Here is a 26,296-nt window from a genome sequence, read left to right as displayed (position 1 = left end):
CATCTACGTAGAAACTCTTCAAAAAATGGAAATTGACTGGAGCCGCATCGAGCGGAGCAGCACAACCTTCAGGGGAATAATCCCTAGTCGAGAAGTACGCTGCACAGGAAAAATAACACTAGATGTAGTGTTCGGCTCGCCGGACAATTACAGGTCCGAAGAGGTCACGTTCCAAGTGGCCCCATTTGGTAGCGGATATCACGCTTTGTTAGGGCGAGAGGCATTCACAATCTTCCAAGCTATACCCCATTACGGGTATGTCGGGGATATACCCCGTGGTATAAACCGCCGGATGTATGACCCGGCTAGAGTTTGGCGGTTCACCGGCGAACTCTTTTGGACCTGGCGGTTCACGACTCATTGGTAATCCGGCAGGTGGGTGCGAGGAGCGACAAGACCTGGTGCCCAACAGGTGGTTCATGAAGGCCGGTTCATACTATGGTGGGCCGGTTTAAGAGGAAAGGTATAAGGAATATTTGTCTTACAAACCGGCTAGACACAAAGAGGAGAGCCAGTTTACGGTGACTCCCTCGTGATGATAATGAGACCTAGCCTCAAACAGCATGTAGGGTTTTTACCGGATGATGTTTCCTGGGGCCCGAAGCTGTCTAAATCCCTGTCTTGTGTTGCATCTCTCAATTCCGCTCAACCCCTCTCAAGCTACCACATAGATGCGTTGGCCTCGCGACTAAGTCCTGACACTAAGGACATCTGACGTGACAATTCACGACAGTTGGCGCCCACCGTGGGGCTCGCGCACGATGGTGTTGAGTTCTTGAAGGGATCTTTTGTAGGGTTCGAGAAGCTCGCAATTCATCTGATGAAGAAAAATTGGCAATTTCATTGAGTTCTGATCATAGTCATGATTAAAGTTTGAAACATCAGATACAGGATTGAGATCAAGAATAGGGCTGCATCTAAGCCACCACAAGTCGACGAGATCAGCGTAAGCTTTCGCCGCCGCAAACATCGGAGCACAATGGATTCAATACGAGTCCACCTACGCGTCACGTCAAGAAGGAAAGTACTAGCTGGAGACGTCTAAAAAAAGAGGTCTGGTCCACCACGATCCGGAAGAGGATAGGGTCGTGGGAATGGACTCCGTTGTTTCGGGCCGGCTCTCACCTCGCGCCTCGGCCCCCGACCATCATTGCTCCGGACTAGTACCTGCGTCGCCACGCCCCGAGTGGCTGTCTCCGCTTCTCCGCCTGCCGCTGCCTGTGTGGCTCCTCGAGTCGGCACCTCGCCTGGCTGGGGCACCCTCGTGCTAAGCCGCCCGTTCCCGAGTGGCCGCAGAGCTCGCCTCCTCCTTGCTGCTATGATCCGCCCCGGCCGAGGGCGGCCTGTGGACCGCCGCTCGGGCCCCGCCTCGCCTCCATCTTCACCTCCACCGCCCCTGCATCCCCAAATCACCGAAGTCGCCGCCGCCAATCCGGCCGGGTCACCCTTCCGCTGCAGGCGCACGGCCTCACCTCACCACCTCCCATCCGAGTCACCGTTGCACTTCGCCTTCCCTGAGTCGCCATCGCCGGTGGGCCTCCGCATGGCTCATATCAAACCGCTTCCATGGCACTTGCCTTGACGAGCCGCCTGTTCTGCTGTGGCCGGCCCTGAGCAGCCCTCACCGCGCCGGGGCCACCCTGCGTTGAGCCGCCGTCCCGCATCGAGCCATCACCGAAGAACCTCCTTACGTTGAACATGCCAAGCCGTCGTCTCCATTGTGGTATGCCCCGAGCTGGCCTTCCCGTGCCGTTTGCTGAGCCGCCCTGAGCTGCCCCCGCCGTTGCGGTCCCGAGGGGTCACCGCCGCTCGTTTTCACTCCGGATGACCGGCGCGTCAAGCTACCTACGAGCCCGACCTCGCGTCGTCTCTGCACTCCGGTCCATTGGCCGCACATACCCCATACAGGGCTTGGACAGAGAACAAGCCAGGTGTAATTTCAATGGTGATGGTTCAGTTTCATCAGGTTCTGGACATGGAAAACACTGGCCTGTATGGACCATAAACTGGTCACGGTGCAGGGGCTGAAAGCAACATGGAGTTTTCTAGTTAAAACATTCACAAAAAGAGGAAGTGATATGAGGCTATGCTAGTACTAGTTCAACGTCTGTACTCCTCCATCAGTCAGTCAGATACGTCTAGAGTTTTGGTAAGGCCATGGCCACAACGAACTTGATCACTTATTGATGGACAGCAGCCTCGTCCAATCGGTTCAAAGACTGTTCAGATTTGCTTTGTGTTCAGATTACTCCATCTTGAAGATCCATTAGCAAAACATTGTGTGGGGTTTTGAAGACATCAGGAGAGTCATACATTCCTGGAAGTCAAAGTTTTAGTATACCAACTGTACAAATCGTCTAGTCTCCATCTCGGCATCACTTTTTCGCCAGAAGGGCCTTGCTCCAAGTCATCCTGAGCTGCTATCGCCGGTTTCTCCTCCACTACGAGCCGCCCCGCTCTAGGCCCGTGCCAGTCGACGGTGTCGCGCCCGCGTTATTCCCGCTGGTTTGGCTTCTAGTTGAACCGGCGACCTGAGGGTCAAATCCTGGTGCTCACAGTCACCAGGCCATGGCATGTGTTCTGGCCGGTTTACTGTGGAGCAGTCGGTACGTGCAGACAAAAAGCATGCTACTACTCGCTGGTAGCACGGCCAATTAAATTTCCAGGTGCTATCTTTTCCATCTGTTTATTTTTTATATATATTGTTTTTCCAAGAACGATTATTCTGGCCTATATCTTTCTATACAGGAAAAGTGCTCACTATAAAAGTGATGCCCTACTACGGACGGCGCGCGCTAGCTGTTCTGCGCCGGCATTTGTGCATATCACACTGGTGAACCGGAACACAAACCACCGCCCCCGCAATCCGGACTACATCAGCAATGCCGCGGCCGAATCTTTTGTCCCTACTGGCGTATAACCCCGCGATGGATATCAACTGGACTGACATATCAGGTGAAATCCATCCAATATATTTTTATATTATATATTGTTTTCTTTGAAAGAGCAATTACTCCGGCTTGCAAAGTTATCTAAATGCAGGACCCTAAACCGCCATATTGGTGCAAATTTTAAAGGCTGTCAGAAAATTTCCGGCTGAAAATGAAGATTTCGGTTTAAAATCCAGTTCAAGGGAAAGATGTCTCCCACGAAGCTTTGAAGCTCTCAATATCCGGTTTAACATCCGGTTCAAGAAGGATTTATCTCTTGCAAAAAGTTAAAGGGTGCCAAAGAGGACCTGCTGCCATGATGCGCGGTCCAAACATGGGTATCATGCCTTATTGGCTTATCATCTAATTGATCACTTGGGGGTTTGGTCGTATCCGAACCATAGCCACGCCTCTTGATCGGCCTAGTGCCACAACATCACTTGGGGGCTTGGTCGTGTCCGAACCAATGCAACACCTTTCGATAGGCGAAAGCCACCAGATCACTTGGGGACATGGTCAAGTCTGAACCAGTCACGCCTCTTGATCGGCCTAAGGCCATAGAGTCACTTGGGGGCTTGGTCGAACCCGAACCATTGCCACGCCACTTGATCGGCATAATGCCACGGTTTCAGTTGGGGACCTGACTGACTTGAACCATAGCTACACCTTATTGGGAGCTTGGTCGTGTCCGACCATGGTAACACCATCTGATCGGCTCAGTAAAGCCTCTTTTTGCAAATGGTCTTATCATTGCCTTTGCTTCCATATTTTTTCATAACTGTTATTTGATTTTTGTTGCGTTTTTAAACCGACATTGTTAATCCGTTTCAAACTGTCAATTACAAATTGGCGGAACACGGTCAAATCCTAATCCGGAGACTATCTGCCCGATTTGATTTTATGTTACCATCTTATTATGGAGTAAACCGGTGTTCATTAACCCGGCTTGACTTTCAATTACAAATTGTCAGTACATGATCAAATCATAATCCAGAGACCATCCGCCTGGTCTGGTTTGACTACGAGTCGCCAATATTATATATGGTTAAACCGGTGTTTATCACAACCCGATACGGTTTATCATAAACCGACACAGTATGAAAGGAGTTATCACCATTACTACAAAAAGTTGGTAAACCAATGATGTGATGCAATGTCACAGGTATGATATATTTCATTGATTATTCTTAAGTGCAGCCTTGGTTATAAACCTGGGTTATATGTTGGGCATTATGACCCGTCCGGCGGTAAACCGCCAGGACACTTTAAACTTGTTGTATGCAGAGACAGGTTGAATAAAGCATGATGATAAATTATCCAGTGTTTGTTAACCCGGCCTGGCTTTGGACTATAAGTCGCCAGTACATATTTGGATTGCGCCATTGGAATCATGCGCTTATAAATCATTGGGTTATATTATTTAAATAGCCAAACTTGGCTGAATTTTCATTATGATACTGAACAAATAAGGTTTTCATACCGGATTATATTATCTTGAATAGCCAACATGGCTGGATTTTATCATGGTTATCAATGACCAGTATTATGATCAAGGTTTTCAAAGTCGCTTTAGCGCAATGGCTATCATATTATCAATGGATATGGTTTATTCTACAATTGAAGGAATAGTCCCGAGTTGCTGCAGGCTTACAACCCGGCACTTGGGGGCTACATTATTTAAGTTGAGATTACATCAAATATGCAAGTCTCATGTGGTTGCAAGCATGCACCATGACACTTGGGGGCTAATGCAAAGTCATTTTTTGTTCATCTTATTGAAGACCCGACTCATCACATTATAATGAGCCGGACCTTGGGGGCTACACATTGCTCCTGTCAAACAATTCAAAGTACAAAGCTTTTTATTCATTATATTGAAGGGTCCACTGCTCAGTTGGTAAAGCACAAGGCTCTTAACCTTGTGGACGTGAATTCAAGCTCCATGATGGGGGTTACATCATATGATGTTATTTTCATTGAAGTATATATCAAAGTCCCAGCTCAATATTATCTTACTGAGCCGGCCGTTGCTGTTCAAAGATTACATGATTCTATTTACAAAAGTCCCTGCTCATTATTGCATAATGACCCGGCCCTTGAGGGCTACACTGGTTGAAGTTTTTATGAGCATCAGGAAATTACAAGTCCCAGGTTGCTGCAAGCATGACAACCCGGCACTTGGGGGCTACATATGTGGAATACTCAAATTCTGACTAGTGATTCAGATGAACAAACCTGGATTTCTTCAAAGATTGTGATATTTAAGCAAGTCTCAAGCTGTTGCTATGCTACCTTCTTAAGACTTGGGGGCTACAAGTGATAGGCATATAAGAGGTATATTTTCAAGCTGGATGTTAACTACAAGTATGACCCGGTGCTATCAATATTTATAAACCGGTGATCTTGGCAATGATAAACCGGCAAGTTCTACATTCTTAAACCGGCTGAAGATCAGATGAGGATTTCAAGGACCATTATTTTTGTTAAAGTCATTGGGAGGTGAGTCAAAGAAGTTATTCTTCACAATATTTCTCTGCGACAAACCAATGTCAGCAAATTGATTATGAAGCTGGCCTATTAAACCGGATTTTCTAGAAGAAGGAAGAAATGACAAGGATTTAAGTATTATCAAGTGCCGGTTTACAAGAATATTTAAACTGGAGCACAACCCGACAAATTTGTTCTTGTGTTTATGTTGCAGATCAGTTTAACATGGATAAATCCAAATTAAACTGGGGGCTAATGTTGGGGATATACCCCGGGGTATAAACCGCCGGATGTATGACCCGGCTAGAGTTTGGCGGTTCACCGGCGAACTCGTTTGGACCTGGCGGTTCACGACTCATTGGTAATCCGGCAGGTGGGTGCGAGGAGCGACAAGACCTGTTGGTCCAACAGGCGGTTCATGAAGGCCAGTTCATACTATGGTGGGCCGGTTTAAGAGGAAAGGTATAAGGAATATTTGTCTTACAAGGAGTTAAGACCTGGACTTGTATCCGGTTTGTATTAGAGATAGACTAGTCCTAATCCTAATAGGAATCCACATGTAACCCGCCCCTTCAACATATATAAGGAGGGGCAGGGCTCCCCAAGGAGGGAGAAGCTACAAGAAAGAAGAAACAATCTTAGGGCTAGACACAAAGAGGAGAGCCGGTTTACGGCGACTCCCTCGTGATGATAATGAGACCTAGCCTCAAACAGCATGTATGGTTTTTACCGGATGATGTTTCCTGGGGCCCGAAGCTGTCTAAATCACTGTCTTGTGTTGCGTCTCTCGATTCCGCTCAACCCCTCTCAAGCTACCACATAGATGCGTTGGCCTCGTGACTAAGTCCTGACAGTAAGGACATCTGACATGACAATTCCACGACAGGGTACATGAAGCTCAAAATGCCCGGACCCAATGGAATAATCACTCTCGCCAGTGATCCAGATACAGCACTACACGCTGAAAATAAGACAGCCGCACTGGCCCTAGAGGCATTATCCGAAGCCCTAGCGGCAGAGGAACTAACTGCGCTGCGCTCAACGGTGGATAGGGACGACGTGATACTCGACAAGAGGTCCAAGTCCACATCTTTCAAACCAGCAGATGAAATAGTCAAATTTCAGGTCCATCCAACGGACCCCACAAAGACGGCATCCATTGGGGCACAATTATATCCTGATGTAGAAGCCGCACTACGAGAATTCCTCCGGGAAAATTGGGACATTTTTTCCTGGCACCCTTCAGACATGCCAGGAATCCCACGCAGGTTGGCAGAGCACAGCCTAAATATCCTAAAAGGATTCAAGCCAGTCAAACAAGCTCTTCGGCGATTTTCCGAACCAAAAAGACAGGCAATGGGAGAGGAGCTAGCCAAGCTCTTAGAAGCCGGATTCATCAGAGATATCAAACATCCGGACTGGCTAGCCAACCTAGTAATGGTACTAAAAAGGACAAATCCTGGTGCCTCTGCGTCGATTTCAAAGACCTTAACAAGGCCTGTCCAAAGGACCCTTTCCCTCTCCCTCGCATCGACCAAATCATCGATGCTACCGCAGGGCACGATTCACTGTGCTTCCTCGACGCATACTCCGGATACCATCAAATCAAGATGGCAGAAAAAGACCAGGCCACAATGGCATTCATTACTCCATATGGGCCATTCTGCTTCAACACAATGCCCTTCGGACTCAAAAACACCGGTGCAACATATCAGCGCATGATTCAGACATGTCTGGCTACCCAGATAGGCAAAACAGTAGAGGCATACGTAGACGACGTGGTCGTCAAGACCAAAGACGTCGAAACCCTAGTAGACGACTTGAGGGTGACATTTGACAACCTCCGAGCATATGACATTAAGCTCAACCCGGAAAAATGTGTCTTCGGAGTACCAGCCGGAAAGCTTTTGGGCTTCATTGTATCCGGTAGAGGAATTGAAGCAAACCCAGCCAAGATCCGAGCTCTGTCACAATTGGATATCCCAAAAGACCTCAAGCAAATAAAAAAACTAACAGGGTGCGTAGCGGCTCTAAGCCGCTTCATCTCCCGTCTGGGAGAAAAGGCTCTGCCCCTCTATCGCCTCCTCCAGCGCACCGAACACTTCGAATGGACGGATGCCGCCACGGCCGGACTCGAAGAAATCAAGGCCATAATGGCAACAAATCCGGTCCTGGCCGCGCCCAACCTGGGCGAACCTATGTTATTATATATCGCAGCAACACATCAGGTTGTCAGCACGGTACTCGTCGTCGAACGAGAAACAGAAGGGCATAGATTCCCTCTTCAAAAACCAGTGTACTACGTATCCACTGTCTTAACTCCATGCAAGTCCCGGTACCTACATTATCAAAAGATAGCGCATGCGGTGTTCATGGCATCCCGGAAGCTGCGACACTACTTTCAAGAGTGTTCCATAATGGTGGCCTCCGAAGTACCTCTCAACGATATTATAAACAATCGCGACGCAACGGACAGGATTGCAAAATGGGCCATTGAGCTCTTACCATTTGACATAACCTACAAACCACGGCGAGCTATAAAATCGCAAGTTCTGGCTGACTTCATCACCGAATGGACCGAAGCCGAACTCCCTAAAGAGTACGGCGCGTACTCCAATTGGATCATGCATTTCGACGGATCCAAAATGTTGGCTGGCTTGGGGGCTGGCGTCGTCTTGACGTCCCCAACTGGAGACACAGTCCAATGTGTACTTCAAATAATGTACATGGACTCCAACAACGCAGCCGAACACGAGGCCCTCCTGCACGGCCTCCGGATGGCAATCTCCATGGGCATTCAACGCCTAGAGGTGCGCGGGGATTCAAACCTCGCAATATCCCAAGTAAATGGAGACTTTGACGCCAAATATCCGAAAATGGTAGCTTACCGCAACGCCGTCCTAAAAATGTCAGCTCGGTTCGAAGGACTCGAATTCCACCATGTAGCCCGGGATAATAACCAGGCAGCAGGCGTGTTAGCACGCATCAGCGCAAAACGCGACGCCGTCCCTCCAAACATCTTCCTGGAACGGCTCTTTAAGCCATCCGTATTATGGGAAGAGGAGCCCGGAAATAACAATCCGGAGCCAGCTACAGCACCTAACCCAGACAATTCTGACACAATCGGCGGCTCAGCAAATGAAATAACACCTTTAGCCCACAAAATAATGGCAATAATTGCCCCATGGATGGAACCATTCCTAGCCTACTTAATTAGGCAGGAACTTCCCGAAGACCAAAATGAGGCCCGCTGCATAGTTCGGCGATCTAAAGCCTACAAGGTCCATGAGGGAGAACTTTATAAGAAAAGCACAACCGGAGTCCTTCAAAGGTGTATCTCCGAAGAGGAAGGTCGTAATCTCCTGGCTGAAATTCACGCCGGACTCGGCGGGCACCACGCTGCAGCCCGGTCCCTTGTAGGCAAGGCCTTCCGTACAGGATTTTATTGGCCGACAGCCTGGGCAGATGCTCAGGACTTAGTCCAACGATGCGTCGGTTGCCAGCTCTTCGCTAATCAGAGCCACATGCCACCCACCGCCCTCAAAACTATACCCATCACCTGGCTGTTTGCAATCTGGGGGCTTGACATGGTTGGACCCCTTAAAGGGGGAACCCACAAGCACAAATACTTGTTGGTCATGGTGGACAAATTCACCAAATGGATTGAAGCCAAGCCGGTTAAAACAGCAGAATCCGAACCTGTGATAGATTTTATATCCGGGGTAGTACACCGTTTTGGCGTCCCCCACAGCATCATCACTGATAACGGCACAAATTTCACGGCCGACGAAGTTAAACTCTGGTGCAAAAATATGGGCATCAAGCTCGACTACGCTTCAGTCTATCACCCCCAAACTAATGGCCAAGTCGAGCGAGCAAATGGTCTAATCATGAGCGGCATCAAACCCAGACTAGTGCGGTCCCTCAAGGAATCTAACACGCACTGGGTAGAGGAGCTCGACTCCGTACTCTAGGGGCTGCGGACCACGCCAAACCGAACTACCGGATTCACACCATTTTTTATGGTATATGGCGCAGAGGCAGTTCCGCCCTGCGATATAATTCATGACTCACCTCGCTTGCGCATGTACGAAGAAAGAGAAGCCGAGCTGGATCGGCAGGACAGTTTGGACGCCTTAGAGGAGGAGCGGGACGTGGCAAAAGCTCGTTCCGCATTTTATCAACAGCAGGCTCGAAGATATCAAAGCAGAGAAGTACGGGCCAAAGCTTACAATGTTGGCGAACTTGTTCTACGCCTACCGGACAAGAAAAAGGACAAACTTAAGCCCAAGTGGGAAGGTCCCTTCATCATCGACCAAGTCCTAACCGGCGGAGCATACCGTCTACACAACGCATCTGACAACCGACTTGAGCCGAACCCATGGAACGCAGCCCGTCTCCGAAGATTCTACGCCTAACACCGGACTCAGAGTTCGTCTCACTCCTCCGTCCACCTTTTTACATATTCACTATCTCTTGTCCCCCTCCTTCTTCCCACCTTTTTTTTCTTCTTTCCAATACCTTGGATAGGCTGATTTGTGCATTGTTCGCACAAGATGATGTGCTCCTAGCACTCATTATACCTGGGGGCTTCTTTAACAGTAGCTTAATTATACGGGCTTCATGCCCAACACATGTGTCATACTTCCGCATGTACCTTTTTTTTCACCATTATATGCATCGATATGACTTAAGTTTTGGCCAAGCTGGGTTGCCTGGCTCCTGTGCTTACCCCTATGTTCCCGATTGTTCGGCTAGGAGGAAAGGGAGCACCTCTGCGATTGTTACTGCCGGGTCAGCCGGATGTGTACCTCAGACTGGGTGAAGCCGAAAGCTAGCGTTCTTAAGAGAATATTCTGTCGGTGACTTGAAAGATGATTTATTACTTATTTATCTGCCCCCAGATGCTTTCTCTGCTCTTTTCGCTGTCCGGGCATGCACTTTAGGGCATGCCTCCCAGGGAAAGGAACCCTTAACAGAACTATTCTCCCTGGAAGATGTTTCTTACTAACCATGTGATATAACATAGCTAGTTGGGCACTTGTCTAATAAAGCAATTATGACCTCGACGCCTTGTCTCCATGCATGCCCCGGTTCTTCTATAACCGTAAGGGTATTCGGACACACTCCGGACTGTTGGGTCCCGAGGTTGAAGCGAAAAGGTCCGCAAAGACAAACGATCTACAATCCGGCTAGAAGGCATTTTACATGTCATTTCAAATTACATCGTCAAACTGACTGATTGTACTCCTCTTCAATCCCATCTAACAGGTTGTCTAATTTATCGTCCTGTTGGGAATATTTCGTGGCCAGTTCTACTTGGCCGTACATCAAGCTCACAGGGATCTCCTTCCCATCAGGGCCCGAAGGTCCGACCTCGGCCATGTGGTTTGGGTCAGCCTTTGGGTACCGCGTCTTCACCAAGGCCCAGGCCTCCCTGGCGCCCTGACGGCAGGCCGATATCTTCCACAGACGGAGGCGTCGCCGTGCTCCCTGAAGCTTCTCAGCAAGCCTACCAAGGCCCCCGGGTAGGGAGACGGATGGCCATAAAGCCTGAACAACGCCACTCATCGCCTGCCGAACACGTTCGAGCAGTTGCACCAGCTCGGGAAGTTGGTCGCCCGTTGAACCAGGCATTTCCTCCGCAGGGCGACCTGTGAGCACACCTAAAGACACATTTCTGTCAATCGACTTCCTCGCCGAATTCTTTTTTTCAAAGGAATTTGCTCAAGCACTTACTATAAATGCGACGACGAAGCCGCTGATTCTCCTTCATGGAGCCAGACAGCTGGGCCCGAACACCTTTCAGCTCTTCTCCTAGCTGGGTGTGGGCATCTTGGAGCTTGTTTCTCGCCTGCGGCACCTTCATAAGCACCCTCTCGCCGGCCTTTAGCTGACGCAGTAGCTGTTGCTTGTCCGGATCTAGTCCGGCGCCCTCTGCAATATTATTGTCAGATTTACGCACACGCCACACTTTGTTAACTACTTATATTTTCGAAGAACGTATTACCAGCGGGGGTCTCTGTTGCTCCCCCTGTGGTGGCTAGTGCGGCCTCAAGTTGGGCCTTGCACTCTTGGAGCTCCTTGGACAGGTGGGTATTCTTCTCCGTAAGATCCTGCATAATAAATGATCCTTAAATCAGTTGTTTTAACTATTTTAAGTCTCGGGGGCTACTAGCATATATAACTATTAAAATTACTTACTCGTATGTCCTTCACATACTGCTCCGTGGCTCTGGTTAAACCATCTTGAGCAGCACGGGGGTGCGCGGTTCCCGCATCAAAGGCATTCAACGCCTCCGTGGAGAAACACGCGTCACGAAGAACTGTCCGGCGACGCCTGTGATTCATGGCGCTCTCCACCTCAGACCGGGTGGCAGACAGCCTGTCGGCATCCTCCGTCGAAGGAGCATCCGGCTCTTGCCTTGTGTTCGCCTCCACTTCCGGACCACGCGATGGAGCATGGCTGGCAGAGGCTTGATTGGCAACCTCTCCGGACACTGTCCGGCGAGTGCTCTTTCTCCTGGAAAAGGTTGTTAGCATTAATATAGGGATCCTTCCCTTAAAAACAATAGTGCGTCTTACCATTGCGGCGACGTTTCGATTATCATCGCACTCCTCTTCCGCCTACTGGGCTGAACTGACCCTTGCTGGTCAGCCGCCGCAGGTTTGGCTTCCCGCCTTAAAGGCATCTCCTGCGATGCACCATCAGTATAGGATGGTCAGAATTGAGCATGGATCAAATGATGGTGTCAAAACCTCGGTTGTAGTCACCTGGGAGGCCGGAAACAAACCGGGGTAGTCAGCCGTTATGGCGACTAGAGCATTGTCCATGCTAAGTTGGTGGAACACCCCGTCAATCAGCTCCACCTTTATGTCCGGGTCCTCTTCGGAGGTCGGATCAAGGGATCATTTCGGATCCTCGGGCTGTGGAGTTAGGCTTCTTATGCCCTCCACGTCCCGGCGCAGCTCCTGCGTCGAAATCACAAAGTAAAATACTTGACTTTGGAAGTATGGATTGGGTAACTAAACGTCCGCTTACCCAGCTCCGAGGGTTATTCATGGAGAATCCGTTCAATGGATTCATGCGGAGAAAGTCCTCCTCCTCCCCCTTGTACAAGCCGGACAGGATCTTTGCCAGATCGGCTGCCGAGCTCGGCTCTTTGCGGCATGACGGGTCGCATCATCTTCACTGTTGAAATCCCACATAGGGTGGCCCCTATATTGGAGTGGTTGCACCCCTCGCATAATGCATGTGGCCGTGATTCCAATCATGGTCAATCCAGAGTGGGCCAGTAACCTAATCCGTCCCATCAAATAATGGACGCTCCCATCCTCCTCCCGTTGAGGGCTCCGCGGGCGCCAATTCAGGCGTTTCTTCAAGGAAGCATTGCTGAACTCCGGGAGGCCGATCCGAACTGGATCCGGCAGAGGGGTGTCCTCCATGTAGAACCATTCCGAAGGCCAGTCTTCGGACGCCTTCTTCGAGGTGCCGGATAGATATCCGGTCCCAGCGATGCGCCATATTTCGGCTCCGCCCACTTGATATATCGACCCCTCATAGGAACGGGGTATGAGGCAAAACAATCTCTTCCACGGCGCAAAATGCGGCTCGATGCCCAGGGAGAGCTCGCAAAGAGCTACAAAGCCCGCGATGTGCAAAATGGAGGCAGGTGTGAGGTGGTGAAGCTGGAGTCCGTAGAACTCCAGGAGCCCCCGGAGAAACGGGTGTATGGGAAATCCGAGTCCCCTTATTAGATAAGGGACGAAGCATACCCGCTCTCTTTTGGAAGGGTTGGGGACGCTCTCCGCCTGCTTTCCACCCTTGAAGGTGGCTAGTCCGGCTCGAACCGGAACCATGAAAGCTGGGGGAAGATATCCCTCGGTTTGGAGCGCCACTAGCTCGCTGTGTGGAACGGAGCATCTCCCCCAATCTCCTGGCTTAGGGCTGGGAGCGCGAGAGGAGGAGCCGCGTCGACTATCCATAATGGAATGGGTTTTGTCAGAGGCACTTCGATGAGGACTTGCGGATGGAGGATGGTGTGAGCTGGATCTAGATCCTCGCCTCTCTTATAGGCGGCTCGTTCGCACGGCTAGGGGGTAAAATGTAAAAATACCCTAGCTTTTCGCATTCATACGACAAGTGGAAGAAGGCCATTATTGGGCGTAGAAGCCAAGGAGTGCAACATTTATAAGGAAGCCGGACACTATTCGACAGGAACATGAAGTTTGAAGGAGAACCCGCCTTGCAACGCCGAAGACAATATACGCGCTGGACTCGTCGTCGCTGAAGCCCGGTTCGGGGGCTACTGAGGGAATCCCGGACTACGGGGTGTCCGGATAGCCGAACTATCATCATCGGCCGGACTCCAAGACTATGAAGATAGAAGATTGAAGACTTCGTCCCGTGTCCGGATGGGACTTTCCTTGGCGTGGAAGGCAAGCTTGGCGATACGGATATGTAGATTTCCTACCATTGTAACTGACTCTGAGTAACCCTAGCCCTCTCCGGTGTCTATATAAACCGGATGGCTTTAGTCCTTAGGACGAACAACAATCATATCATAGGCTAGCTTCTAGGGTTTAGCCTCCTTGATCTCGTGGTAGATCCACTCTTGTAACACACATCATCAATATTAATCAAGCAGGACGTAGGGTTTTACCTCCATCAAGAGGGCCCGAACCTGGGTAAAACATCGTGTCCCTTGTCTCCTATTACCATCCGCCTAGATGCACAGTTCGGGACCCCCTACCCGAGATCCGCCGGTTTTGACACCGACACCGGCTCCTGGGTTTGCCGCCTTATGTTCCGTTATTATCGGCTACGGCAGCCAAAGGAAAACTACTGCGATTGTGCCCTGGTTATTCCGGATGAGCACCTCAGTAGAGAAAGCCGAAAACTGACTGTCATGATATAGCGAGAGAATGTTCAACCACTCGAAGACTCACCGGAATCTTTAAGGATTCCTCCGCATTAATGAAGGGCCGTTTCCCGGCCATGTACATACGCGCCCGTATTCGGATGCACGCGATTGTACTACGGGATAAATAGTAGCCCCACCGTTAGACCCCCATGGCTAACCGAAAGTGTTACAGCTATATAGTCCGGTTGCCTAGTTCGACGTGCGATCACCTCCTTAATGGACCAAGACGTTGGATCAAGTATGATTAAGCATATTTCTCGCGAACACCCCCGCTTGTATGCGTGGGGGCTGAAGCCAACGACTGCTAACTTTCGGACTACTCATATCTCTATAAAATCGACCGCAAAAGGGACACAATCATACTTCCGGGCAAAAATTATAAATATAGCCTCATAATCAAAATAAACATTGTTTTTTACAACGATTCGACTTATCACTCGAACAAGTCATTCTTCGAGCACTGCGCCTCTATTAGGGGGGCACCTTCTGTGATCTGCGCCAAGTAGTGTCGGCCGGATATTGGCCTCCCGCCGGATCCTCGGTCGCTATAATGGTGGCCTCCATATCCGTCCAATAGGCTTTAACGCGGGCAAGAGCCATCCGCGCACCCTCTATGCACGCCGACCTCCTCATGGCGTCAATCCGAGACACGGCCCCAAGGAATTGCTGCACCAAACCAAAGTAGTTGTCCGGCTTAGGCCCCTTCGGCCAAAGATGGTCTATTACAGACCGCATTGCAAGCCCGGACAGCCTGTGGAGCTCCGCCACAGCAGCCACCTTCTCATTTAGCGGCAGCGGGCGAGTGGGAGCATTGAACTGTGACCAGAAAAGCGTCTCCACTTCTTTATCACCTTGACCCTCGAAGAACTTGACAGCGTCAGCTGTACTATTCGCCAAGTCCGCATATGCGTCTGCAGGACTCCAGCGCCCAGCCAGGGAAGCATACTTCGGATCCAAAAACCTCGTCCGCAGTAAGTAGGAGCCCCCAGCCACGATTTTGTCAGCCTATTGGAGCTCCTCCCACATACCCCGGATCTCGGTCCGCATCTCTTTGGCGGCATTAAGTGCCTTGTCTAGCTCGGCTGAACTAGCCTTATTCTCCTTTTCAAGGAGTACATACCGGTCGGCGGCATTTTTCAACTCCCCAGCCATTTCGGCTATCTTTTCCTCGCTTCAGCGATGAGTAGCCTGTTCGGCTCTCAATTCTTCGGCTGCCTTTAGGGCAGCCGCATTGCTAGCCCGAGCTTGTTCCTTGGCCTTAGCAAGTTCCGCCCACAGGGACTCCATGGCAGCAGCACCATCTGCAGTACAAACACATATCATTAACATTATTCCACTCTCGCATTTTCCTATACAACATAATAAGGGAAGTAGAGCACATACCCTGGGATTCTTCCAGCCGTTTGTTCACCAGCGTAATATCGGCATCAATAGATCCGATCTGCATCCTCAGTTCAGCAACTTCAACAGACTGGTCGGCTGCCGGATCCTTAGATACCTGCGCACATGTACGGCGCAGCCATTAGTATGTGATCCCTCGTTTGCCACCTATGGCGGGCAACCAGAGTCTCAGGGGCTACTATCCATAGGGAGCACACCTAGCGCGTGCTTCACAACCAAAACATAGTGCATTTTCACTACATACCTCAAAGCCTTTGAGTAGGCTTGTAAATGCCTCATTCAAACCGCTGGTAGCGGATGAAATCTTCATGAGCACCGTGCTCATCAATGCGTGGTGCTCCTCTGAGAGCGCAGCTCGCTCCAGAAGGTCTGTCAGTACGTCCGGCCGGACATCGAACTATGCTGGACCCTTCTCATCGCCCCCCGTGCGAGCCAAACGCTCCGAGCTCAGGGCGACTGACGTGTTCGCTCCCGGCTTCGGCAGATCCGGACTCCTCCGTGACGACACCTCAGTGTCGCCCGCTTCATGAGGCAGAGAGGTGGGTGGGGTCTCACTCTCCATCATCTTCGGAGGAAGATCCCGGGAAGACGAACTCTGTTGAGAGGAGCTGCTCGCCGGACTGCAAAAGACGAAGTCCCGGTTATGAATCTTGGAGAAACACCATACCTTCAAATTAATGGATAACTTACAGCTTGGTGGAGGGATGGCCCGTTGGTGGGCACGACGCGGTGAGGGTGCCCGTCGTGGAAGAGCCCCCTGGTGATACCTTCTTCCCTTGCTTGGGCATCTCCGCCTCCAAGTCTTCAGAGGTGGCCCTTTTCCTCCCACGCGGGGAGGAGGCTTTAGCCTCCCCTTCCCGACTATCCTCCTCAGGGGAGGTAATGATTCCCCAGGTTTGGATGCGTATTGTGTGAAGTTCAGCTTCACCACCCTTTCCTTCGCCTTTCCCTGAGGGGATTTTGCTGAGCACCCGGTCAAGCATCTTGGCAACGGTCGGACCAGGCGAGCCTTTAGGAAGTGGCGCCGGACACCTGATTCTCTCCGCCTTGTTGAGCCATGGAGGGATTTTCAGAATAATAGTTATTATAAATATAAATGAAGTGTCCAACTTTAAGGTTACTTACTTGGGCATCTAGGCAATGGCAGCTTAGGCCCGCATCCTCGATGGTGTCCGGACACTTTACTTGTGGTCCGAAGAATAATTTACACATCCCTTCAAGCTTCAGGCCGAAAAAGTGCTTAATAGTCCGTGTACCCTCCGGATTAAACTCCCACATCCGGAGTGGCCGACGTTTGCACGGCAACATCCGTCGGATTAGCATCACTTGAATTATGCTGACAAGATTTATGTCCCTCCCAATAAGCTCCCGGATGCAATTCTGCAGTTCTTGTACATCACCAGCGGGCCCACAATTCCGTCCTACGTCGGTCCAAGACGCCAATTGTGACAGAGGGCCTGAGCGGAACTCGGGGGCGGCTACCCACTTTGTGCCTCTGGGAGCTGTAACATAAAACCACCTCCATTGCCATACATCGGATACTTCCGGGAAAGAACTCTCTGGCCATGGGGTATCAGCGTTCCTGCTTATTATGGCACCTCCGCACTCCGCATGTTGCCCCTCGATCATCTTCGGCTTCACATTGAAGGTCTTGAGCCATAAGCCGAAGTGTGGGGTGACGTGGAGAAAAGCCTCGCACACAATAATGAACAATGAGATATGGCGGATAGCGTCTGGAGCCAGATCATGAAAATCCAACCCATAGTAGAACATGAGCCCCCTCACAAAGGGGTCGAGGGTGAGGCCCAGGCCTCGGAGGAAGCGTGGGACAAACACAACGCTCTTGTTGGGCTCCGGCATAGGGATAACTTGCCCTGGAGCAGGAAGCCTGTGCCGAATGTCGGCGATCAGGTATCCGACCTCCCTAAGCTTCATCATGTCCTCCTCTTGGATCGAGGAGGCCACCCACCGGCCTTTTGCATCAGATCCGGACATGTTGGAGGATCTGGGGTGTTGGAGCTTGGGTCTTGGGTGTTAGAACTCGAGGTGCGAAAAGGAGCAAGGGAGGTGGAAAAGAGGCGTAGGCCTTGACCCCTTTATAAAAGGGATGAATATCAAGAGTCCTCAGCGTGACCGCTTGAGACTTATCTAAAATACACAGAGTCATACCAACGGTCGCCGTGGGGTCACACACGCCCATATTGATGAAAGATCCCGTAATAAGAGGAACACGATCTCTGCTTTGGCAGGACGTGCCAATAAAACTATCTCGCTACGCGAGTTGAGGTGGGGAAGGAAACGCCGGTTCATGTTGGACCAGGCCACGATGTACAAAGATTGCCAGCAGAATGGATTTATGCTATGTTCCCTACAATGGTGTGTGAAGATCATCTTGCAGAACCGGACACTATTCGTCATAGCAGATCCAGACACGGTCTACGTGTTCGATAATACATTGGAGTATTCAGAGATGGAACCCGCCTTGCAATGCCGAAGACAAGACTGCGCTCCGGACTCACCGTCATTGAAGCCTGGTTCAGGGGCTACTGAGGGAGTCCTGGATTAGGGGGTATCCGGACAGCCGGACTATGTACATCGTCCGGACTATTGAAGCGTGAAGATACAAGACACAAGACTCCGGCCCATGTCCGGATGGGACTCTCCTTTGTGTGGGAGACAAGCTTGGTGATCCGGATATTATATTTCCTTCCTTGTAACCGACTCCATGTAAACCCTAGCCCTCTCCGGTGTCTATATAAACCGGAGAGGATGGTCCTTGGAAGGCCGATCACAATTACAATCATACCATCATAGGCTAGCTCTTAGGGTTTAGCCTCTATGATCTCGTGGTAGATTTACTCTTGTACTACTCATATCTTCAATATTAATCAAGCAGGAAGTAGGGTTTTACCTCCATCGAGAGGGCCCGAACCTGGGTAAACATTGTGTCCCTTGCTTCCTGTTACCATCAGCCTAAGATGCACAGATTGGGACCCCCTACCGAGATCCGCCGGTTTTGACACCGACAGTGCTCGTCCGGAAGAACCGGGACACAGTCGCAGTAGTTCTCCCTGTGCCACCTTAGCCGATGTAGCGGAATGTAAGGCGGCAAAACATGGGAGCCGGGCAAACCCAACTATTGACCCAAGACATGATTCGGAGCTGATGCATATAATGCTATAAGTTCGGGGTGCCGCACTGTCGAAAGTGTTCGGACTTTTCTTGTCGTGTTATGGGGTACACTGAAGCCCCTGGCAAACTGAACGTACCAAAATGTACGGGTGAAAATATTAATAAATGAACAACCAAGGAAAGAAATAAAGAAATGTAATAATGAGCTGACGCTATACATTATTTTCCATTGTTGTTTGAATAATACGTCAAGGCGTATGTATACAAGTAGTGCGATAAGCAAATTAGGGCTATTTGACATGTCCTAACCAAGAGCGAGCTGCGTGCGGGTATGTATAACAGGTATAGCGATCGTTATCAGAGACCACCTGGGGATTCCCTTGTACGTCAAAGCTTCTTGCCTCCTTGGTGTTTCCGTCCCGTGATGGGTCCAATAATCAAGTTATCGGAAGAGCCTCTAGAAAATAGGGACCTGAAAGAAAGAAAAGGGTGAAGGTATACGGGTCCTGGGTGGTTGAGCCGCATTGTGGGCCACATTGTAGTTGTGCCTCCTCCTATGCCCATGGTATTTTAAGTGCATAATTCTGTATGCACAGTGCGAATTTCACCGCTTGACTGGGACTGGGGCGGAGGCTGAATTGCTAGGCGAGTTCAGGGCGTGTTGGACGATCTTGTTGAAGAGTACTCCGGACTCGCTTGGTGGTGTCCGGGGGCTTTATTGCCAAATTGGCGGTCTGCCTAAGAAGGCTGCTCTATACTTCTGGTGCGAGGGCCGCAGTGTGCTCTTCTGTACGGAGGGAGCGCTCTATATTTCCATTGACTGTTATAACCCCGCGAGGTCCTGGCATCTTGAGCTTGAGGTATGCATAGTGCGGTACCACATTGAATCTGGCGAATGCGGTTCGTCCGAGTAGTGCGTGATAGCCACTGCGGAAGGGGATGATATGGAAGATTAACTCCTCGATTTGGAAGTTGTTCGGAGATCCGAAGACTACTTCCAGTGTGATTGAGCTCGTGCAACATGCCTCTACTCCTGGTATGACACCTTTAAAGGTGGTTTTGGTGGATTTGATCCTTGAGGGATCGATGGCCATTGTGCACACTGTATCCTGATAGAGCAGGTTCAAGCTGCTGCCACCATCCATAATGACTCTTGTAAGGTGGAACCCGTCAATTATGGGCTCGAGGACCAACGCGGTCGAACCGCCATGACGGATACTGGTCGGATGATCTCTGTGATCGAAAGTGATCGAACAAGAAGACCATGGGTTGAACTTTGGGGCGACTGGCTCCATCGCTAGACGTCCCTTAGTGCACGCTTCCGCTCCCTCTTGGGAATATGGGTTGCGTATATCATATTTACCGTTTTTACTTGGGCAGGAAATTTCTTCTGTCCTCCTGTGTTCGGCAGCCGGGGCTCCTCGTCGTCATCACTATGCGGCCCCTTTTCCTTGTTTTCGGCATTCAACTTGCTGGCTTGTTTGAACACCCAACATTCTCTGTTGGTGTGGTTGGCTGGTTTATCGAGGGTGCCGTGAATTTGACATGAATGATCGAGTATGCGGTCCAGACTGGATGGGCCCGGATTGTTTCTTTTGAATGGCTTTTTCCGCTGACCGGACTTAGAGCCACTGAATCCGGCATTGCCGGCCGTGTCTTCGGCGTTATCCCCATTATTGCGACGCTTGTGTCTGTTGCGTCGGGGCTTGCCGTTGCTATCTCTGACATCTGAGGTGCAAGGATTTCTTTATGTGTTGTTGCTACGAGCCAACCAGTTGTCCTCGCCCGCACAAAAGCGGGTCATGCGTGTCGTCAGGGCTACCATGGACTTCGGCTTCTCTTGGCCGAGGTGTCGGGAAAGCCACTCGTCACGGATGTTATGCTTAAAGGCCGCTAGGGCTTCGGCATCCGGACAATCGACAATTTGGTTCTTTTTAGTTAGGAACCGAGTCTAGAATTTCCTAGATGACTCTCCGGGCTGTTGGGTAATGTGACTTAAATCATCAGCATCTGGTGGTCGCACATAAGTGCCCTGGAAGTTATCCAGGAATGCGTCTTCCAGGTTCTCCCAACTTCCAATGGAGTTTGCGGGCAAACTATTCAGCCAATGCTGAGCCGGTCCCTTGAGTTTTAATGGGAGGTACTTGACGGCATGTAGATCATCACCGCGGGCCATGTGAATGTTGAGAAGGAAATCTTCAATCCATACCGCAGGGTCTGTTGTCCCATCATATGATTCGATGTTCACGGGCTTAAACCCTTCTAGGAACTCACGGTCCATTACTTCGTCAGTGAAGCATAGGGGGTGTGCGGCGCCTCTATGCCGGGCTACATCACGATGCAGTTCCAATGAGTCTGGTCGGTTGTATTCGGCTCGGCCGGATTTGTATTTAGTGTATCCGGCGTGGTGATCATCATCACGCATTGGGGCACGCCCCCATGATCCATAGATCAACCTTGATTGTACTTATTTGTTTTCCAACATGTCTCGCAGGTCCTACGTGTAGCCCCGGGCCTTCGTGTTTTTGTTTGATTGGTGATGGGGTGCGGGCTGGTGTTCGGGCTGATATGCCGCTTTTTCTCGGCCACGGGGTGGCCGGTCAGACGCATCCTGCACTGGTAGTGTAGGCTCTAGTGCCTCCTCCTCGAATTGAGGTAACAACTTGCGCTTTGGGTAATTTTCGGTTGGGCGCTCGAGTCCGTATTCCTCGGCTGCCAGGACCTCGGTCCATCTATCAGTTAGCAGATGTTGATCAGCTTGAAGCTGCTGCTGCTTTTTCTTCAGGCTTTTTGCAGTGGCTATGAGCCGGCGCTTGAAGCGCTCCTGCTTGACGGGATACTCAAGCACGATGAATTCTTCTTCGCCGAGGCTCACCTCGCCTTTGGAGGGGGGCATGTAATTGTCATCCTCCGAGTCTCCATCCATTGCCTGTTTGTCAAGGCTAACTTGCCCATCCTCCCGTCTGGCTTGCTCGAAGCTTGGCTGGGCGGGATTGTTTTCGTCTTCGGCACCATCCGGAGTGCTATTGTCTCTTGTGCCAGTATCGCCATTTTTGCTATGGCGGGGCTTAGAGTGGCGTCGTCGGTGCTTAGATTGCTTCCCAAGGGGATTATCCTCCATTGCCTCATCGCCATTGCTTTCTTTGGGCGTGTCCACCATATATATATCATATGATGAGGTGGCTATCCAGCGCCTTGTGGGCAGTGGTTCCTGTTCTTCTCCGACATCGTCATCCATACCGTCGATGTCTTCAGAGTCGAAATCGACCATGTTGGTTAAGTCATCGATAGTGGCTATTAAGTGGGAGGTGGGTGGGAGACGAATTTCTTTGTCGTCCGCTTCCCGCTCAAGCCATACATAGTTCGGCCAAGAGTCTCCTAACAGGGAGAGGGATTTTAACGAATTTAGCATGTCGCCCAAGGGTGAGTGTTGAAAGATATCCACGGAGGTAAACTCCATGATCGGTGCCCAATCAGATTTGATGGGCACGGATGTACGCGGTTCGGAGCCCGCGGCCGGAGACGAGTCTAGGGGACCGGTTGCGTAGACCTCATTGAAGGTGAAGTCTGTGTTCGGCTCTATCGCCGCTGAGTGTGCGGCCTCCATGGTGGGGTCCATCCACCTGTCCTTGGATGGCATGATCTACCCCGGATTAAGAGCCGGGGAAGCCGCATGTGTGCTCTCCCGAACACCGTCCGATGGCAGATCTAAGTCATGCTCATCATGACTGTTCGGCGCACCTGTCATGGGCTCGAATCCGTCGAATATCAAGTCTCTGCGGATGTCAGCGGTGTAGTTAAGGCTTCCAAACATGACCTGATGACCAGGGGCGTAGCTATCGATCTGCTCCAGATGGCCAAGCGAGTTGGACTGCAGTGCGAAGCCGCCGAATACGAAGATATGTCCGGGGAGGAAAACCTCACCTTGGATCGCATCGTTGTAGATGATTGAAGGAGCCATCAAGCCTTAAGGTGACGACACAGTGGAACTCTCAATGAAAGCACCAATGTCGGTGTCAAAACCGGCAGATCTCGGGTAGGGGGTTGAGGGAGTTCCGGACTAGGGGGTGTCCGGATAGCTGAACTATCATCATCGGCCGGACTCCCAGACTATGAAGATACAAGATTGAAGACTTCGTCCCGTGTCCGGATGGGACTTTCCTTGGCGTGGAAGGCAAGCTTGGTGAAACGGATATGTAGATTTCCTACCATTGTAACTGACTCTGTGTAACCCTAGCCCTCTCCGCTGTCTATATAAACCGGATGGCTTTAGTCCTTAGGACGAACAACAATCATACCATAGGCTAGCTTCTAGGGTTTAGCCTCCTTGATCTCGTGGTAGATCCACTCTTGTAACACACATCATCAATATATATCAAGCAGGACGTAGGGTTTTACCTCCATCAAGAGGGCCCGAACCTGGGTAAAAATCGTGTCCCTTGTCTCATGTTACCATCCGCCTAGACGCACAGTTCGGGACCCCCTACCCGAGATCCGCCGGTTTTGACACCGACATTGGTGCTTTCATTGAGAGTTCCTCTGTGTCGTCACCGATAGGCTCGATGGCTTCTTCGACCATCATCAATGACGCAGTCCAGGGTTAGACCTTTCTCCCCGAACAGATCTTCGTATTCGGCGGCTTCGCACTGTGGGCCAATTCGCTTGGCCATTTGGAGCAGATCGAAAGCTACGCCCCTGGCCGTCAGGTCAGGTTTGGAAGTTTGAACTTCACGGCTGACATCCGTGGGGACTTGATCCTCGATGATTCGAGCCACAGCCGAGCGTGCCGCACCGTCACGGCGAGCATGATTTAGCTCTGCAGCCGGACAGTACCCTGGAGGCCGCACTCGAACTCGCTCCGATCTTCAATTCGGAGCCGGCTGCGCAGATCGAGGACGGATGGCTAGACACCGCCTCGGGGACTGCAACCTCTATGGTGATAGAGCCGAATACTGACCTTGTCCCTCGTAAAGCTCGTGACTCCGAGGTGCCGGACTCCGAACCTCCCGCGCCCTCTCCGACCGAATCCGATTGGGCGCCGATCATGGAGTTCACCGCAGCAGACATCTTTCAACACTCACCTTTCGGCGACATCCTGAGTTCGCTAAAGTATCTCTCGTTATCAGGAGAGCCCTGGCCGGACTGCGGCCAGGATGGTTGGGATGCGGATGATGAAGAAATTCAAAGCCCACCCACCACCCACTTGGTAGCCGCTGTCGACAATCTAACCGACATGCTAGATTACGACTCCGAAGACATCGGCGGTATGGACGACGATTCCGGAGACGAACAAGAACCAGCGCCTACCGGGCACTGGAAAGCCACCTCATCATATGACATATACATGGTGGATACCCCTCCAAGAAACAGCCCAAGCGCCGGCGTCAGCGGCGCCGCTCTAAATCCCGCCACAGCAAGAATGAAGATTCCGGCACCGGAGATAACAATACACCGGACAGTGCCGAAGACAACCCACTCCAGCAAGATCCAGTGCAGGAGGATGGAGACGCCAGCCCTCATGAGAGAGCGGCAGAAGAAGAGGTAGAGGATTATATGCTTCCCTTCGGAGATGAAGCAAGCCTCGACGATGATGAATTCGTCGTGCCTGAGGATCCCGTCGAACAAGAGCGTTTTAAACGCAGGCTTATGGCCACGGTGAACAGCCTCAAGAAAAAGCAGCAACAGCTTAGAGCTGATCAAGATTTGCTAGCCGACAGATGGACTGAAGTCCTCGCGGCCGAAGAGCATGAGCTCGAACGCCCCTCCAAAAGCTACCCTAAACACAAGCTGCTCCCCCGATTAGAGGAGGAAGTGTATGAACCCGCATCACCAGGAGACAATATGGCTGACCGACCACCCCGTGGTCGCGACAGAGAGGCCTCTAGGCCCTTCACTAGACCCGTACCCTGGCACCGCTCGAAAAGCACAAGACCACAGGGGAACGCTCCGGACTTGCGAGATATATTGCAGGATAAGGCAAGACAATCAAGGTCGATCTATGGATCGTGTGGGCGCCCCACGGTACGTGACGACAACCGTCGCGCCGGACACAGTAAGTCCGGCCGGGCCGAACAAAATAGACAAAGCTCTTTTGAGCTCCGTCGTGATATCACCCAGTACAGAGGCGCTGCACACCCACTATGCTTCACAGATGAAGTAATGGATCATCAAATCTTCGAAGGGTTTAAACCCGTGAATATCGAATCTTACGATGGCACAACAGACCCCGCGGTTTGGATCGAAGACTATCTTCTTCACATCCACATGGCCCGCGGTGACGATCTTCACGCCATCAAATATCTCCCCCTCAAGCTTAAAGGACCAGCGCGGCATTGGCTTAACAGCTTGCCAGCAGAGTCAATTGGGAGTTGGGAAGACCTGGAAGACGCATTCCTTGATAACTTCCAAGGCACATACGTGCGACCACCAAACGCTGGTGACCTAAGCCACATAATTCAGCAGCCAGACGAATCGGCCAAACAATTCTGGACACGGTTCTTAACCAAGAAACACCAAATTGTCGACTGTCCGGATGCAGAGGCCCTCGTAGCCTTCAAGCATAACATCCGCGACAAGTGGCTTGCCCGGCACCTGGGACAGGAAAAGCCAAAATCCATGGCAGCCCTTACATCACTCATGACCCGCTTTTGCGCGGGTGAGGACAGCTGGCTAGCACGCAGCAACAACCTCAGCAAAAATTCTGGCAGTCCGGATTGCAAGGACCGAAATGGCAGGTCGCATCATAACAAAAGCAAGCGCCGCATCAACGGCGACAATAGTGAGGATACGACAGTCAATGCCGGATTCAGAGGCTCCAAACCCGGTCGGCGGAAAAAGCCATTCAAAAGAACTGCTCCGGGTCCGTCGAATTTGGACCGAATACTCGACCGCTTGTGCCAGATACATGGCACCCTCGAAAAGCTAGCTAACCACACCAATGGGGACTGTTGGGTATTCAAGCAGGCAGGCAAGTTAATTGCCAAAAACAATGACAAGGGGCTGCATAGCGATGACGAGGAAGAGACCCGACCGCCGAACAATAGAGGACAGAAGGGTTTCCCCCCACAGGTGTGGACGGTGAACATGATATACGCAACGCACATACCCAAAAGGGAGCGGAAGCGTTCACTCAGGGATGTATATGCCATGGAGCCAGTCGCCCTGAAGTTCAATCCATGGTCCTCCTGCCCGATCACTTTTGACCGAAGGGACCACCCCACCAGCATCCGCCATGGCGGATTCGCCGCATTGGTCTTAGACCCAATCGTCGATGGATTTCACCTCACCAGAGTCCTGATGGATGGCGGCAGCAGCCTGAACCTGCTTTATCAGGATACAGTGTGCAAAATGGGCATAGACCCCTCAAGGATTAAACCTACCAAGACGACCTTTAAAGGCGTCATACCAGGTGTAGAAGCCAAT

This window comes from Triticum dicoccoides, chromosome 1B (genome assembly GCF_002162155.2).
Source record: "Triticum dicoccoides isolate Atlit2015 ecotype Zavitan chromosome 1B, WEW_v2.0, whole genome shotgun sequence".
In the NCBI taxonomy this organism is placed as follows: domain Eukaryota; kingdom Viridiplantae; phylum Streptophyta; class Magnoliopsida; order Poales; family Poaceae; genus Triticum; species Triticum dicoccoides.
The sequence above is the reverse complement of the archived record's forward strand: the minus strand, read 5'-3'. Positions refer to the sequence as shown.